The sequence below is a fragment of the Microcaecilia unicolor genome, chromosome 8 (assembly GCF_901765095.1).
Source record: "Microcaecilia unicolor chromosome 8, aMicUni1.1, whole genome shotgun sequence".
Lineage (NCBI taxonomy): Eukaryota > Metazoa > Chordata > Amphibia > Gymnophiona > Siphonopidae > Microcaecilia > Microcaecilia unicolor.
This window is the reverse complement of record NC_044038.1, coordinates 96,066,315-96,084,197: the sequence shown is the minus strand read 5'-3', so window position 1 is coordinate 96,084,197 and position 17,883 is coordinate 96,066,315. Positions and strand designations below refer to the sequence as shown.

At 44.5% G+C, this 17,883-nt stretch overlaps 1 protein-coding gene across 1 annotated transcript in view; it reads left to right on the top strand.

The window, feature by feature from the left end:
• Positions 1-3,491: 3,491 nt before the first annotated feature.
• The window catches only part of C8H17orf113 (chromosome 8 C17orf113 homolog), a 142,120-nt gene continuing 127,728 nt past the window's right edge, over positions 3,492-17,883 (top strand). Inside the window, 1 exon segment of the mRNA XM_030213355.1 lies at positions 3,492-3,576. The gene's annotated coding sequence lies outside the window, so the exon portion shown is untranslated.

Sequence of the window (17,883 nt, the reverse complement as noted above, 5' to 3'; positions counted from 1 at the left end):
AAATCCTCTGAGCTAAAAAGTCGCGCTGCAGAGGGGTCATCCGCTCCATTCGAGCGGGGATCCGTCTCCTCCAAGGAATCCGCAAAGGACCGTTGGGAGAACTCAGATACGCTGCCCTCATCTACATCGGAGGAGACAAAGTCCTCCAAGGCCTGGGAATCAACCCGAGGGCGTTTACCTCCGGGGGCCTCAACCTCTTTACCTGACGAGGGAGCAGGGGCAGCGTTCTGCATAAGGAAGGCCTGATGCAGCAGCAAAATAAACTCGGGGGAGAAACCCCCCAGACTGTGCACTTCCGCAGCCTGGGCAACAGCCCTAGACGCACCCTCAACCGGCGCTCGCAAGAGCGGGGGAGAGACATGCTGCGCATCCAAGATGGCGTCCGGCGCGACACTCCGCGAAGGAGCCGCATGGGAAAAACGGCGCTTAATTTTAGCCGCCTTTGTGCCGTCGCCCAAATTAAGGGCGTTCATGGCATTAATGTCTCCTACCTCAAGGGCGGCCCAAGAAGAAGCCGTCCGAGCCGCGTGGCCGGCCAAGATGGCGGAGGCGAGGAGCGGGGGATGGGCGTTTATGGCGGGAAAACCGCCACACCGGAGGAAGGACCGGGACACTCATCGGTCACAAAACTGTCACCCAACAAGGGCGAATCAGACTTTAAGACCCCCGCATCCCCTCTAGAAGCGCCCAAGCGATCCGGGGAGCGACTCTTTACGCCCTCGCCCTCCGACGCCATATGCCACGTGGAGATAAATCGGGGAACCCCCTGCCCGCTATAAAAAGGTAAAAATTACCTGCTTTCCGCTCCGAGCTGTAACGACCTGGTGTCCCAGTGAGTAGCTGCAATGAACGTTTAAATAAACGTCGAAATAAACGCCTTTAAGGACGTTCAAAATTTTTTTTTTTTTTTTAACGGAGCCAGCGGGAGGGGGGAGAAAAGGAGGGACCTGGCACCACCAGGTTTGCACTTGCTCAAAAGAGCCCTCAACCCCAGGCACTCAACAAAACCTAAAAATTAGGCTTGGAGGCCTAGCCAGAGCTGCTGCTGTGTGTGACCACCACCTGCTGAGATAGAGAACATACTGAGGAGTTTCCGGCAGCACATGACCACATATAGGGAGGCAAAAGTTTGCTCTCTATCTCCACCTGCTGGTAGATGGACACAACCCACCAGTCTATGGATTGATCAGCTTGATGATATGGAAATATATTTAGTGTCCCTATATAACCCATGCTGATCATGATTTATAACAAATTACTACTCTACCTATGAAAAGTTATTCCGTTATTATACTTATGTAAAATTCGTATACTGCACAAGTCGGCATATTTGAAAATATAAGTGAGATTAAATACAAATGCTGCCATCAATAAAGCGCGACAACGAAGATGCAGCAGCTCATAGATAGGTTAGCATGCTTTGTTTTGAGAGTACGGCGATGACGGTTGCGGAAGACTAACCAAGTGCTTTTGACGTCACTTGGTCTTCTGTCTATTAAACCTCTTTGGTTCAGCTCAGCCTACACACCACAACGAGGCTTGATTTGCAAAACATTTCAGTTTGAGGCTTGGCTTGGTTTCCTAGCCTTTGTATCACAATGAGGCTTGATTTGAAGAACATTTCAGTAGGAGGCTTGGCTTGGTTTCCTAGCCTTTGTATCACAATGAGGCTTGATTTGTAGAACACTTATGGTTACTGTTCCTATTTAAGCTTCACATCACTTGCTTCTCACTGTTTGTTTAGTGCTGTTTTTCCAACGCTGACATATTGGTATGTATTGTTCGTTTACCTCAAAGGTCAGTTTATAGCTCAAAATTGTACTTTTTAATTTACTGGTTCTTCTCTCTTTTTTTTCTTCATTACTGTGCAGTACTAGACGTTTTCACCTAGTTAAGCTGCACATCTGTGCTGTAGTTTGGGGGACTATCTGTATGTTTGATTTTATAATCTGCTATTCAGCTTCTTTTTGCATACTTTTTGCGCCTGCATCATTGTGATACTTGACACTCGCATGCTTATTTTCTATTCACTCAGTTTGTCTTTACTTTTCACATTGCATATCTACGTTTGGTTTGTTTATATTATGATTAGTAGCATTGGTTTGCTCTTGTATATCACATTATTTTTCATAACTACATATTCATTATTTCTTTGTTTCACAGTCACCTCATTTTGTTCACCACAGCATTGCCCTTTTTACGGCTCAGTTCTGTGCTGTTTTACTTGTGATCATTAGGTTGCCTCACACTTTTCCTTACGTTTTCTCTGTGACTTTGCAAGTATGTGTTTTTTTTTTTCACTTGTATATTAATAGTCTGCACTTGTTATTAATTTTCCAAGCACGAAGCTTTTTTGCACCTTTTGAAGGCTTAGGCAGCCCTTTTATCAAGGTGCAGTAGAGCTACCACAGGCTTGCTGCGTGGCGAACAGGCTCTACCACCGGACTCCTGGGGGAGCCCGATGGTAGATCTGGACCCCACCATGTGCCATTTCCTGGCCAAAATGTTTTTTGATCAAGCAGTGGGGGCATGCCCGGCAGAGCCTTTACCGCTTCCTAAATAAGAGTCCGTTAGGGCTCCCCACGGGAAATGGCCGCACATCAAACTTACCGCATGGCCATTTTCTTCCCCGCCCGTAAATTTCCTTTTCCTGGGTGGCGGTAAAATGGGGTTTCAGCATGCAGCAAACCCGTGCACTGATAATGATGCCACTGCAGGGCCCCTTTTACTGCCACTTGATAAAAGGAGCCCTTAGTTCCTTGCTGTCACAAGGTTGCTTCAGACATTTCCTTTTGTTTCCTCTGTGATTTTACTATAGTACATCAGCGCCCTTCAGTTCACTTACACAGTATTGGTTTGCATTTATTATTGATTTTACATGCATTGTGTCTTTTTGTAATTTTTGATGCCTGTTTTTTCTGGTTCACTTTCCTTTTGCTTTTTTGCCTTTGGGTGCCAGCACATTTAATGCATTTTCAACTTAAAGGTTTCCATTTCTTATGATCTCATTCTTTATGCACGTATCTCTATGTATATGTTCATACACAATCAGTTGTCTGTTTTATTTATATGCTGCTGTTCTTATAGGTATGTTTGTAGTTGTAAATGTATACTATAAGTCATTTCTGTTTGGAAAAAGTGTTGCCTTTTACAATATTTCTTCTATGGAATATATATGGATTCTGTTTTTTATGACTTTCTTTGACATTTTGTACATGAAATCTGTTTTTTACATATGATTCTTTTATCAATTTATATTAACTTGTGTATATGATATAATGTGGTTAGTATCTTATCAAATGATGATTTATTTATGCATTTATATTTATATTAATTTATTGTATTTTATTTTGTTATTTATGTACAGTTTTGACTCCTGAGGCAGGCGCTGACTGTGCCAAAATGCAGTACTGCATCGAGTCAAATATTCATTTTAAGTTCATATGTATGTATATATAATTTTATGTTTTTATTAAATTTCTTTAGGTTGACTTGCTGCATGACTCAGGTGTGGCTCAGCTTCAACTCACCGATGGATGGCCTGCAAAGCCAATGCAAGGGTATAAGGTGCCTTAGGTAAATCTTTAGCTTAGTGTCTCCACCCCCCGAGTCCTCTACCTACAGTCCTGCAAGTGTGTGGGGGGGTGCTGTTTCACTATCATTAATAGTGAGGAACAGGCAAGATAGGTAGGACTCCAGGGAAACTGCCTGTCCCTAGCGATTGAAAAAACAATATTGAAGACCTTCTCCCCCCCCCCCCCCCCCCCCCGGCAGCAATGCATTTGGAGTACTTCTGCTCAGCTTAGAGGGACCAGTGTTTCTCACCCTAAAGATTTTGATAATTAAACTCACTAATCATGATTACAGTCCAGCAAACAGTCCTGTAAAATTCAAAATTGGATATCATACAATTTCATAGATAATGGAAACACACAAACATACATGTACTAGTTGATTTTTATAGTAGGTTGCCTAGGTTGAGAGGCCATGTAGGCACCTAGTTTGTTGCTGTTCTATAAAATCATGGGCACTGGTAGCAGGAGATGCATTAATAAGACATTATCTCCTGCAGCTGCGGGACCATTCTTGCAATAAGAGCTGCAAAATCTCAGAGCTCTTATCAAGAGAATGGTCCCGGGGCAGCAGGAGATGTTTTATTAAAGGTGTCTCCTGCTGCTAGAGGAGGAGGTGGCTTGTTGGCGTCATAGCCATAGAATTTTGGTGAGCCAGGGGGTGGACTGGGAGGGGGGGGGGGGTGTGCCTTAAAATTTCCTTGGCAGCTGCATAGATGGGTATTTAATAAACTATGCATGTATTTCATGATTCTACCTGTATTCTTTCCAAGCTGTGCCTCCAACCATGTCTACTGGCGAATCAGTAAAAGTATGTGTCTTCTTGTCACCATGCTTTTATGCATGTACCCCCATGGGAAGATTTTATAAGAGACTTTATATACACACACAAAAAAGTTTGCATGCAAACTTTTTTTTTTTTTAATAAAATGACCCCCCATGTGGGTAGTTTTATGAAAGTAAGCTCAACAGAATGCCAAAAACAACACCTAAGTTGAGTGACGTAAAAGTAGACAAATATTTTATAAGAGGATGAACAAACAGTGAACCGTTTACATGTAGTGATTCCACCAGGTAGAGGTGCTGATATTGTCTAAAACAGGAACTTTCTCGCATAGGGACAGTTCTCCACTATTAGGCTAATGGTAGGAGGTGCCCCTTCTACACAGTTAAGCTTGCATTTTGTATTATGCTGACCGAGGAGGTTTGACCGAGAGGAGATGGCATCATGTGACAAGGATGACGTCATCTGCACCAAAGTTGCTTCCCTATCCAGCGCTGCCATCTTGATACACTCAAAATACATTATGATGTATGGTGGCAAGTTCCGCCTACTGGCTTTGGGCCAGATAATGGGCCAAGCACGCTCCTGCTATCTCCTATTAATTAAACCTCCTTGATGCTGACAGGCAGTTCAGCTGTCTGCAAGAGTCATATAATTGTGGAGTGGAGGAGCAAACTAGTGGTGAGAAAACTACTTGAAACCCCACTGTTGCTCCTTGTGAGCTTGGACAAGTCAGTAAACCCTCCATTGCCCAAGATACAAAATTAGATTGTGAGCCCTCAAGGGACAGGGAAATACCTAGCGTACCTGAATGTAACTCCCCATGAGATACTACTGGAAAAAAAAGTTGACGTGAGCTAAATATAAACAAATCTTTTCCCTTATAGGTTGAATACTGCAAGTGGCCCAACTCTTTCAGTTTCACTGAAGTCTCACAACTCTCCTAACTCTCATGCCATAGTTGAAGAAATGAGGCAATATTCAATGCGATTTAATCAAAATGAAACGGCTCCTGGCCAGTTAAATTGCTTGTTGAGGGCTATCTGCTGATATTTAGTGACACTTAACTGATGGGGCTAGATTGACTACATAGTGCTCAAAAATCAGAGCCAAATTGGCACTTAATGCTAATTCCATAATGGGCACTCAAAGATGGGCGCCCATTATAGAACAGCATTGCATGCTGATTTCAGCACCTAAATTTGGGCACCAAGACTTATGCTTGCTGAAACCAGGTGTAATTTCTGGCGCCCAATTTGAGTTCACATCCCTGATATTCTATAACACTGCACACAAATTTTAAGAATGACCCGCCTATGCACCTCCCATGGCCAAGCCCCTTTTTGGGTTGCGTGCTATGGGATTTGGGAGTACATTGTTATAGAACAGCGCGTAGCAAGATGTGCAAACAAATTCAAATTGGTGCCGATCCAGTTATTAGCTTGTTAGCCAATTTATTTATTTATTTGTTACATTTGTATCCCACATTTTCCCATCTATTTGTAGGCTCAATGTGGCTTACATAGTACCGGAGAGGCGTTTACAGACTCCGGTGTAAACAAATACAAAGTGATATTGTGCTAAGATAAAGTTCATGTGGCACAGCCACATTAGGGAGTCGTACAGTGGAAGAGTTGTGTTATGTCCATTACGTACTTTAGTTTTGTTGTGTTGCAGAGATCAGGCATTTATGTTGGATTGGTAGGGTATGCCTTTTTAAGCAGGTTAGTTTTTAGTTTTTTTCCGGAAGTTTAGGTGGTCGTACATAGTTTTCAAGGCTTTTGGAAATGCGTTCCACAGTTGTGTGCTTATGTAGGAGAAACTGGATGTGTAAGTTGATTTGTATTTCAGTCCTTTGCAGCTTGGGTAGTGCAGATTTAGGTACGTTCGTGTTGATTCGGATGTGTTTCTAGTTGGTAGGTCGATCAGGTCTGTCATGTATCCTGGGGCTTCACCGTAGATAATTTTATGAACCAGAGTGCAGATTTTGAAAGCAATGCGTTCGTTGATTGGGAGCCAGTGTAGTTTTGCACTTTCAAATCACGTTTTTCCAAAGAAGTCTAGCTGCTGTGTTTTGAGCAGTCTGAAGTTTCTTTAATGTTTGTTCTTTGCATCCCGCATAAATTCCATTGCAGTAGTCTAAATGGCTTAGTACCATTGATTGTATTAGTTGGCGCACACCTTGGATCAGCACCCAAATATTAGCATCCAATTTTGGGCGCTATGTATAGAACCTAGGGGATAGTGCCACTGTATCACCACAGACTGCTGGCTATTGTGTGAGCAGTTCATGAGCAGAGTTGGCACTTGAGGTTAAATGCACTTAACTGTCTAAATTTAGCAGTCAAATTGGACCACATAAGTCAGACCTGTCGTTATGCGGTGTTGCTTATGTGGTTAAATGCTGAATATCGCATAAACCAGGTATTTAATGCTGGTGCCTGGAAAAGACCAGGCATTGAATACAAGAATAACGCTGCCAGCAGCTAAAAAAAAATATTTCCCTAGCTGAATATCAACCCCATAACTTTTACCCTGTTGTTCATCTCTAGAAGCACCTAATCATTGTGGATAATTCTACCCTGTTTTCTCCCCACCCCTACACAGTCAAGAGCTCTTCATTGTAGATAAAGAAACCCCAATATGGCTCACAAGAACTGCTCTCATTGTACCTCTGTAAGCAGCATTATCTTTCAAGCCTTTCTCAGAAAGGGAACCTTTGTCACAGGGGAGATGGATTTGCTAATTGCAGAAAATAGTGGTTGCCGTGTTTATTCACTTTAAAGGTAATAAATAGAAATCTTAAAAAAAAAAAAAAGAGAGAGAATATATATTTAGTTATTCCTAGATGGGAACGCAAGGCTCTTGAAGTTAAGATGATGTAATATTTTGACACCAACCAAACTGGAAACACAGATCTCTGTTAAGACCTATCACATTATAGCCCATGAATTTATACTGGAAAATTTATTCTGCTTTGTCACCTTCTGATCACCTATGAGTGGAGGAGTAGCTTAGTGGTTAGTGCAGCAGACTTTGATCCTGGGAAACTGGGTTCGATTTCCGCTGCAGCTCCTTGTGACTGTGGGCAAGGCACTTAAACCTCCATTGCCCCAGGTACAAAATAAGTACCTGTATATTTGTAAACCGCTTTGAATGTAGTTGCAAAATACCACAGAAAGGCAGTATATCAAGTCCCATTTCCCTTTCCCTCCCTATCCATATTTGCCTGTTTCTTACCTACTCCCTCTCCACCTCTTTCCCATTGGAATGCTTTTATGTTTCACTTTTATATTCAGATGTTGCCATTTTTTTTGCTCATTTCTGGCGTAAAGAAGGTATTGCCTTTGAATGCTAGTGAAAAATTTTTTTTTTTTTTGCTTGTTTGACCACTGGAAAATTCCTGGGTTCTATTGCTGCTGATCTATTTGGGAGTGGGGCCAGCATAACGCTGTGGCAGTGATCACATGACCACCGGAAAGTAAGCCTAGGCTTTTTAAAAGTGAAGACGTCTGCATCGTCCACGCTGAAGGAGCGCACCCAAAGAGCAGGTTGTGCTCCTTGGGCTTCCTCCTTGGGACGAGCGACAGGGGCAAGCAACTGGGAGGTCAAATAGGTAAAAGAGTGTTTTTTGTTTTACTGTTCTGGCATTTTGTTCTCCATGGGAGCTTGATTGATATGGCTCCCAGACAGGTGCTGGGGCAACCAACTACTGGCCTCCAAATCCCAGTCTGGTGGGGTAATAGGTTGTTGTCCCTGCCATTGCAAGGCCGTAGAATGAGCAATTAAAAAAAAAAATTCCTTTGTATTCTTGTGGGTTGATTAATCAGGTCTCGCCTCAAGGATTGCAGATCAGTTAAAAATAAGATGGAACTTTGATTTAAGTGGAGAGCTTGAAACTGCAGTGGTTTGCTTGACAGAGACCTGGTTGCACCCTGGGGAAGAGTTTTGGCTGGCACATTGTGTACTTTCGGGGTATGCGTTTGTTGCAAGCACATGTTCTGCGTGAAAAGGTAGTGGATTAGGACTATGCAATTGTCCATTTGTGGAGTTGCCAGTTGATAAGCTCTGATGTAAGAGCTTCTTGTGGTGCATTTGTCCTGCACTTTTATGGTGCTCTTTTTTTACTGCCCACCTAATCTTTCTATGACTGATTGGGATGCAATAATACAAACAATTGCTGAGTTCACCATTGCTTTTCTCCATATTATATTTTTGAGTGACTTTAATGCCCCTATGAATGATCTAACCTTACCACGTTCTAGGACTTTTTATTCATTGTTGCAGAATTTGGAAATGGCGCAGTGTACTTGCCTATGTATTCAGAGGGCCATATTTAGGATTTAATTTTTTCTAACCTGTATTCAGAATTTTCGGTTGTTAACCTTTACTTCTTGGATGGACTATAGGGCTATTGCCTTCTCCATTCAGGAGAGGCAGGGTGGTACTATGGAAGTCTACTCTAGATATTTGGGAGGGGTGGCTCCATCGACTCTGTCCCCTTTATTTCAATGTTTTCCTGGTGATTTTGAATCCCGTTCTTTGTGTGGAACAAAACTCTGCAAGGAGCTTTGGATCAAGTAGCCCCATTGTATCGGATAGAGGTATGCACAGATTCCCATGAGTGCTGGTATTATGCTGGCCTATACTGGTTGAAGAGGTATGTGAGACACTTGGAGGGCATTTGTCGAAGCTTCACTAAATTTGCTCAATCAGCAATGCAGGGCATTGCGGAAATGTTATATATTGGAGATCAAAAAGACAAAGTAGACATATTTTAAGACCTCGATTGAGCGGGATGATTGTCCAGCCTGGAAACTGAGGGAAGTGGTAACACGGTTGTGTGGGAGTTCTACATCTGGGCAAGCCTTTGGTGCCGTCTGTTGAGTAGTAGCATGGTTTCTTGTGGAGAAGATAAACTGCACCAGATAGTAATTGATGTTGTTCCTGCACCTGGGTCATGTCATTTTTGTTGATTCATCTCATTTGGTGAGTGGTATTAGTTGGGAAGAATTCCAGGAAGTAAATCTCACTACTATTGAGAAGGTTGTGTGGCAATTAAAGAAAAGTATGTCTTCACATCCGGCTCCCCCCACTTGGTTGCTCTTACCAGTTCATGGCCTCCTACCTTTTAGTATTTTTTAATGGTGAGTCAAAGTTTGAGTTTGGGTAGAATTCCATTGCATGTTAGACTCTTTGAAACCAGAGCACTACAGGCCGATTTCTAATTTGTTTTTTTTAGCTAAGCTGATTTAGCAGCTGGTTCTGAGCCAACTGGTAGAGTTTGATAATGCTTTGTTACACCCGATGCAAATGTCTTTTTGTTTGGGTTATAGTACCGAGAAGACTCTAGTAAATCTGTTAATGAGATGCAATGCATTTTGGATGGTGGCAATTTGGATTTTTTAGTTTCTGTTGACCTTGCCTCTGCCTTTGATATGGTGGACTATGGCTTGCTTGTTTCTTTTTACCATTTGAATCAGTGATTGATTACCACATATTGCTGTTCTTATAGGTATGTTCTTATGTGCATTCATTTTTTATATTTTGCTCCTTTATCTTTGTTTACCAAGATATCTATTTGGTTGGACATGGTGTATCTTTATTCATGGTTTATATGCCTTTTATATTTGCTTTTGTCCTGGAGCTTATTTGCTCATCATTTTATATATGCATTTATTTTTATTTTGTACTTTTGTTTGTAGCTGTAAATGTATACTATAAACCATATCTCTTTGGAAAAATGGTTGCTTTTTAGAATAGTTCTTCTATTGAGTATATATGCATTGTGTTTTTTAATGACTTTTTTGTACATGAAATCTGTTTTTTACATATATGAAGCAAACACCCACAGAAGGTGAGCTCTCCACAGGAAAACCAATAGGGTAAAACAAACAGTGGATCCAACAAAAAGTCCTCTCACGAGTGTCTTCCTGAACCCCCCCCCCCCCCCCCAAGCCACCCACCGTCGCGTTGCTTTGCCGGCGGGGGACCCGAAACCCCACCAGCAGAAGTCCTGTGTTGTCTGCTGAGTCTCACTCCAGCGATCTTCGGCGTTGCTTGTTAGCCTGTGCAGGCAGGGCTTCTGTGCGTCTGACGTCCTGCACGTCCAGGACGTCAGACGCACAGAACCCCGCCCTGCACAGGCTAACAAGCAACGCCGAAGATCGCTGGAGTGAGACTCAGCAGACAACACAGGACTTCTGCTGGTGGCCTTTTGGGTCACCCGTCAGCAAAACTATGCGGCGGTGGGTGCGATGGCGATGGTGGGTGGGATGGCAGCGGGCGGGTGCATCGCGGTGGGTGGGATGGTGGCGGGGGGGGGGGCATCGCGCTGAGGAGGCGCTTCCTTCCTTCTTCTTTAAAGCAGGATCCCCCCCCACAAAACTGAACTATACAACACACACACACACACTCTCATCTGGCAGCGCTTCCTGAACCCCCCCCCCCCCACACACACACACTTACTCACTCTCATTTGGCCACACTTCCTCAACGTCCCCCCCCCCCCAACACACACACACTCTCACATCTGCCAGCGCTTCCTGAAACCCCTGCCCCCCCCCCCCACACTCACTCATCTGGCAGTGGTTACTGAACCCCCCCCCCCCCACACACACACACACTCTCATTTGGCCACACTTCCTCAACGCCCCCCCCCCAAAAAAAACCAAAACAAAACACACACTCTATTCTGGTAGCGCTTCCTGAAATCCCTGCCCCCCAAACACACACTCACTCATCTGGCAACCCCCCCCCACCACCACACACACACACACTCACTCACTCACTCAGTCTCTCATATGGCAGCGCTTCCTGAACCCCCCCCACACACACACTCTCTCTCATCTGGCAGCCCTTCCTGAACCCCCCCCCCCCCCCCACACACACACTCACTCATCTGGCAGCACCGCACACCCCTCTTCTTCCAAGCTGAAACCCCCAACACACACACCCCCCCCCCCACACACCCCTCCAACACACACATACACACTCTCTCTCTCACTCTCATCTGGCAGCGCTTCCTGAACCCCCTCCCCCCCACACACACTCTCTCTTTCTCATCTGCCAGCGCTTCCTGAAACCCCGTACACACACACACAGACACTCACTCTCTCTCATCTGCCAGCGCTTCCTGAAACCCCTGCCCCCCCACCCCACACACACACACTCACTCACTCACTAATCTGGCAGCCGTTCCTGAACCCACGCCCCAAACACACACACTCTCATCTGGCAATGCTTAATAAACCGCCCCCCCCCCCCACTCACACTCACTCATCTGGCAGCACTTCCAGAACCCCCACACCCCTCTTCTTCCAAGCTGAACCCCCCCAACATACCCACACAACACACACACCCTCTCTCTCATCTGGCAGCACTTCCTGAAACCCCATACACACACACACTCACTCACTCTCTCTCTCAACTGGCAGCGCTTCCTGAACCCCCCCCCACACACTCACTCACTCACTCACATCTGGTAGCGCTTCATGAACCCCCCGCACCCCTCTTCTTCCAAACTGAACTGCCCCCCAACACTCTCTCTCTCTCTCTCTCTCTCTCTCTCTCTCTCTCTCTCTCTCTCTCTCTCTCTCTCTCTCTCTCTCTCTCTCTCTCTCTCTCTCTCTCTCTCCCCTCCAGCACACCAATTGCTTGGGTGCAGTGGCGGGAATCTCAGACAACAGAGGGGGGGGGGGGGGAGCTGACACCAGAGAAAGAGAGAGAGGAAGGGAGTTATCTCTGTCACACACACATTCTCTCTCTCACATACAATGTCTTTCTGACTCTCACTCTCACACACTCTCACACTGTATCACATTCACTCTCTATGTGTCACACAGTCACTCACTCTCACAGAGAATCTGTGTCGCACACACACTCTCTCTCACACTGTGTTTCACATATGCACTTGCACACACTCTCATTCTCACACTCACACCCAGACTCACTCTCTCACACACACTTACACTTTCACTCTCTCTCTAACACACAGTCACTCTCACATACACTCTCCCAAACATACACACTCCGAGGACAACCTTGCTAGCGCCCGTTTCATTTGTGTCAGAAACGGGCCTTTTTTACTAGTTTAATATAAGGTACAACTATTTTGCTGACCTTTCTTTCTAGTGTCAGTCAATTAATAGATAGTCTTGCCCTGGACCCAGACCACTTTAGCCTCCCCAAACAGCTGAGCCACCAACCTTTGTATTTACAGAAATTTAGGAAAGCTGGCAAATTGGGCAATAGTATAATAATTGGTGATTTCAATACCCCAATATTGACTGGATAAATGTTACATCAGGGAGTGCTTGGGAGGTAAAATTCCTAGATGTAATAAATGACTGCTTCTTGGAATAACTGGTCCAGGAACCAACAGGGGGAGCTATTTAAGATCTAGTCCTTAGTGGCCTACAAGGCATAGTTTGAGAGGTAACAGTGTGGGTTCCTCTAACAGTGATTGTAACATGATCAAGTTTGAGCTAATATGTAGAGTGAATCCACAAAGGAAATCTACCAGCATTTAATTTTCGAAAGGGCAACTATGATAACATGAGGGAAATGGTTACAAAGAAGGTAAAAGGATTGGCTGCATAGGTTAGGATTTTAAATCAGGCATGGATGTTGTTTAAAAATACCATCTTGGAAGACCAGACCAGATGCATTCCACGTATTTACAAAAGTGGAAAGAAGAGGGGGTTTACGTAGCAAACCTGGAGGAAAGGAGAAACAGAGGTGATATGATACAGACGTTCAAATATTTGAAAGGTATTAATTCACAAACAACCATTTCCAAAGACGGGAAGGTGATAGAACTAGAGGGCATGAATTGAAATTGAAAGGGGGCCGACTCAAGAATAATGTCAGGAAGTATTTTTTTCACCGAGAGGGAGGTAGATACTTGGAATGCCCTCCCACGGGAGATGGTAGAGATGAAAACTAACTGAATTCAAAGATGCATGGGATAAACATAAAGGAATCCTGTTTGTTTATTTATTTATTTATTTATTGCATTTGTATCCCACATTTTCCCACCTCTTTGCAGGCTCAATGTGGCTTAAAATACATCATGAATAGTTTAGAAGGATTAGATCCAAAGAAGCATAGGCGTGATTAGGTAGGAAAGCCAGTGCTGGGCAGACTTCTGCGGTTTGTGCCCTGATTGAGGCTGAATAGACTTGGATGGGCTGCAGTGGAGCTTTTCAGTTTAGAACAAAGCCAGTGCTGGACAGACTTTTTCAGTCTATACCCTAAAAAAGGCAAGGATAAATTAAGTTCAGGTATACATATGATGAACTTCATACCATATGTATTGAATTTATCTTGTTGGGCAGACTTCGTGGACCATACTGGTCTTTATCTGATGCCATCTACTGTTTTACTATCCAGCTTATTTTCGAAGGAGAAAGGCGGCCATCTTCCAACACAAATCGGGAGATGGCCGGCCAAATCGGTATAATCAAAAGCCGATTTTGGCCGGCTTCAACTGCTTTCCATCGCAGGGCCAGCCAAAGTTCAAGGGGGCATGTCGGCAGTGTACCGAAGGCGGGACGGGGGTGTGGTTAAGAGATGGCCGTCATCTGCCGATAATGGAAAAAAGAAGGCCGGCCCTGATGAGCATTTGGCCGACTTTACTTGGTCCCTTTTTGTTCACGACCAAGCCTTGAAAAGGTGCCCGAACTGACCAGATGACCACCGGAGGGAATCGGGGATCACCTCCCCTTACTCCCCCAGTGGTCACCAACCCCCTCCCACCCAAAAAAAAAATATATATTTTTTGCCAGCCTCAAATGTCATACCCAGCTCCAACACAGCACTATGCAGGTCCCTGGAGCAGTTTTTAGTGGGTACTGCAGTTCACTTCAGGCAGGTGGACCCAGGCCCATCCCCCCCACCTGCTACACTTGTGGTGGTAAATGGGAGCCCTCCAAAATCCACCCGAAACCCACTGTACCCACATCTAGGTGCCCCCCATTTCCCTTTAAGGGCTATGGTAGTGTTGTACAGTTGTGGGTAGTGGGTTTTGGGGGGCTCAGTACCCAAGGTAAGGGAGCTATGCACCTGGGATCAATTTGTGAAGTCCTCTGCAGTGCCTCCTAGGGTGCCCAGTTGGGAGTCCTGCATGTGAGGGGGACCAGTACACTACAAATGCTGGCTCCTCCCACGACCAAATGGCTTGGATTTTGCTGGTTTTGAGATGGCCGCCATTAGTTTCCATTATCGTCGAGAACCAATGTCGGCCATCTCTAAGAGCGGCCCAAATGTTGAGATTTGGCCGGCCCCAACCATATTATCGAAACGAAAGATGGCCAGCTGTGTTGTTTTGATAATACGGTCAGGTACGCCGCTTTATGGGGCCATCATTAGAGATAGGCACCCTTATAGATGGGCACCCCCGTTCGATTATGCCCCTCCACGTAAGAGCAAATGACAGCCAGCATGGTTAAAAGATGAAGTGAAAGAGGCTATTAGAGCCAAAAGAGCATCTTTCAAAGAATGGAAAAATGACATGAATAAAGAAAATAAGAAGCAACATAATCACTGGCAAGTTAGATGCAAAGCTTTGATAAAGAAGGCTAAAAGGGAATATGAACAGAAACTTGCTGTTGCCACAGTGGCAAAAACTCACTGTAACAACTTTTTCAGGTACATCAGAAGCAGAAACCCTGCAAGGGAATCCGTGGGACCATTACATCATGAAGGAGCAAAGGGGCATTCAGGGAGGACAAGGCCATAGCGGAGAGACTGAATTAATTGTTTGCTTTGGTCTTTACGAAAGAAGATCTAAGAGATCTACCTTTACCAGAAATAGTTTTTAGGGGTGATGATAGGAGGAACTGAAAGAAATCTCAGATGTACTGAGTCAAATCGAAAAATTAAAATCACCTGGACTGGATGGCATGAACCCAAGGGTACTGAAAGAACTCAAACATGAAATTCCTGATCTGCTGTTAGTGATCTGTAACTTGTTGTTAATCAATACAAATAAAACATGGAAAAGAAAATGATACCTTTTTTATTGGACATAATGCATTTCTTGATTAGCTTTCGAAGCTTGCCCTTCTTCGTCAGATCGGAAATAAGCAAGTGTTGGTAAATGACAGTATATATAAGTGAAACATCAAAGCATTTCAGTGACAGTCTAACAGGGTGGGGCTGGATAGGTGAGAGACCAGGAGATATCCATGGGAACATCAAAGCATTTTGAGTGACAGTCTAACAGGATGGGGTTGGATAGGTGTGGGTGACAAACAGAGCAATACAACTTTATGGTTTACTAGTAAAAAAGGCCCGTTTCTTAACGCAATGAAATGAGTTCCTGCCATTAATGTTTCCACAGTTGTATTCTGAATATAATTGTTGGTTACATGTGTAAGATTTCTTTATATACAATATTTTTTGTGTAAACTGTTACAATGTGGTAAAAGTTTTCCGTGTTCAGGCCCTTCAGTCAGTTTAACAATCACATCAGAAGAGCTCCTTACTCGTGAGAATGCAACATACAGTTGCCCATGTGTGAGACTGAGAGTGACAGTGTGTTTTACAGACAGTATAAGAGTGATTGTGTGTGTGTGTGTGTGTGTGATGTATGTGTTTGAGTGACAAAGTGATTAAATGTTTGTCTTCCCTTCCGTTCTGTGCACTTGCCTCCACTGATGTTCATACCTCCCTGTATATGATTGTTTGTTAGAAATTCAATCCACTCCACTTCCCTCCTCCAAGTTCCGTTCTGTCTGATTGGTTCTTCGTTCCTGTGACGTCTCGTTTGTTTGGCAACTATGCAGCATTCCATTTCCTCGACGTGAGAGCCAATGAAACGCTGAACTACAGACTTACGAACCCTACACTGCCACAGTGCCACAGAGTCAGCTTCAGAATGTTGGAGGTGCTTTTTATTATATAGGATAGGATAATGGGCTAGAAAACCCAGATCCTTGTTAAGTCCTGTCTGGTGGGTGTCAAAATATTTAATCATTCTGACTTCAAAGCTCTTATGTTCCTGTATTGTTTAAAGTTCCCTTTCAGGATTCTTACTATGAAATCACTGGTACAGTGTTCTGGTTTTGTAAAGTGCTGCCCCACAGCAGGGGCGTAGCTACGTGGGGCCACGGGGGCCTGGGCCCCTGTAGATTTGGCCCTCAACCCCCCCCCCCCCACCGCCAACCCGCTGTCGCCGTAAGCTACCTTTGCTGGCGAAGGACCCCAACCCCCGCCAGCAAAGGATACAACGTGCAGGGCATCAGACTCACAGAAACAGAATGAAGCCCTGCAGATTGCAAGGCTTCGTTCTGTTTCTGTGAGTCTGACGTCCTGCACATACAACGTGCAGGATGTCAGACTCGGAAACAGAACGAAGGAAGAAGAGGACCTCGGCTGGCGGGGGAGGGGGGGTCGAAAGAGTCGTCAGCAGGGGGAGGTCAAAGTTGGTGGGGGGGGGGGGTCAGCGGCGCCGGGGGGGGGGGGGCTAAAATGTGCCCCCTCACCTTGGGCTCTGGACCCCCCTCCCGCCGAAGTCTGGCTATGCCCCTGGCCCACAGGAGTGGAATCCTGGCTGGCACTGGCATTTTTCATGTGATGTCTATGTAAATTAAATCTTGTCTTTAGCATCTGGCTTGTTTCGCCAATATAGCATCCTTCGTCACATTTTTTACACTGAATGATGTATACCACATTGGAAGATGAGCATGTAAAGGATTCCTTTATGTTGAATATTTTTCCTTTGTGAATGACTGTGGGGTCCTGTGAAATGTTTTGGCATAGTTTGCAGCTGCATATATTGCAAGGATGTGTGCCATTCTCTTCTTTTTGAGTCTGTGTTGGGAGCTTACTTCTGATTAGCTTGTGTTTTAAGTTGGATGGCTGTCGGAAAGCCAGCACTGGTGGGGATGGGAATCTCTTTCAGTAATTCATCTTCCTGGAGTAGAGGCTGAAGATCTTTTTATGATTTTTCTTAATTTTTCCAGCTCTGGGTTGTATGTCACTATAAGGGAGATTCTGTCTGTGGCTTTTTTTTTTCTTTGTACTGTAGCAGATTTTCCCTGGGATTTTGAGGGAGGAGGCAATATTCTTGGAGATTATTTTGGGGTTGTAGCCTTTCTGTTCAAAGGATGCAGTCAGGATTTCAAGGTGTCTGTCTCTGTCCCTTGGGTCAGAGCAGATACGGTGGTATCTTGTGGCTTGGCTGTAGATAATGGATCTCTTTGTATATGAAGGGTGGACGCTTGAGTTGTTGAGGTAGCTGCATCTGTCTGTGGGTTTCTTGTGTATAGATGTTTGTATATAGCCATCGCTGATTGAGACCGTGGTGTCCAAAAAATTGACTTTTTCTGGGGAGTAGTCAATTTTGAATCTGATTGTAGGATGGTATGTATTGAAGGAATTGTAAAATTGTTTGAGTTTCTTCCCCCTCAGTCCAAATCATAAAAATGTCATCGATGTACCGGTAGTATTTTAGGGGTTTGGTCTTGTATGTATTCAGAAATGTCTCTTCCAGCTCAGCCATAAAAAGGTTGGCATATTGGG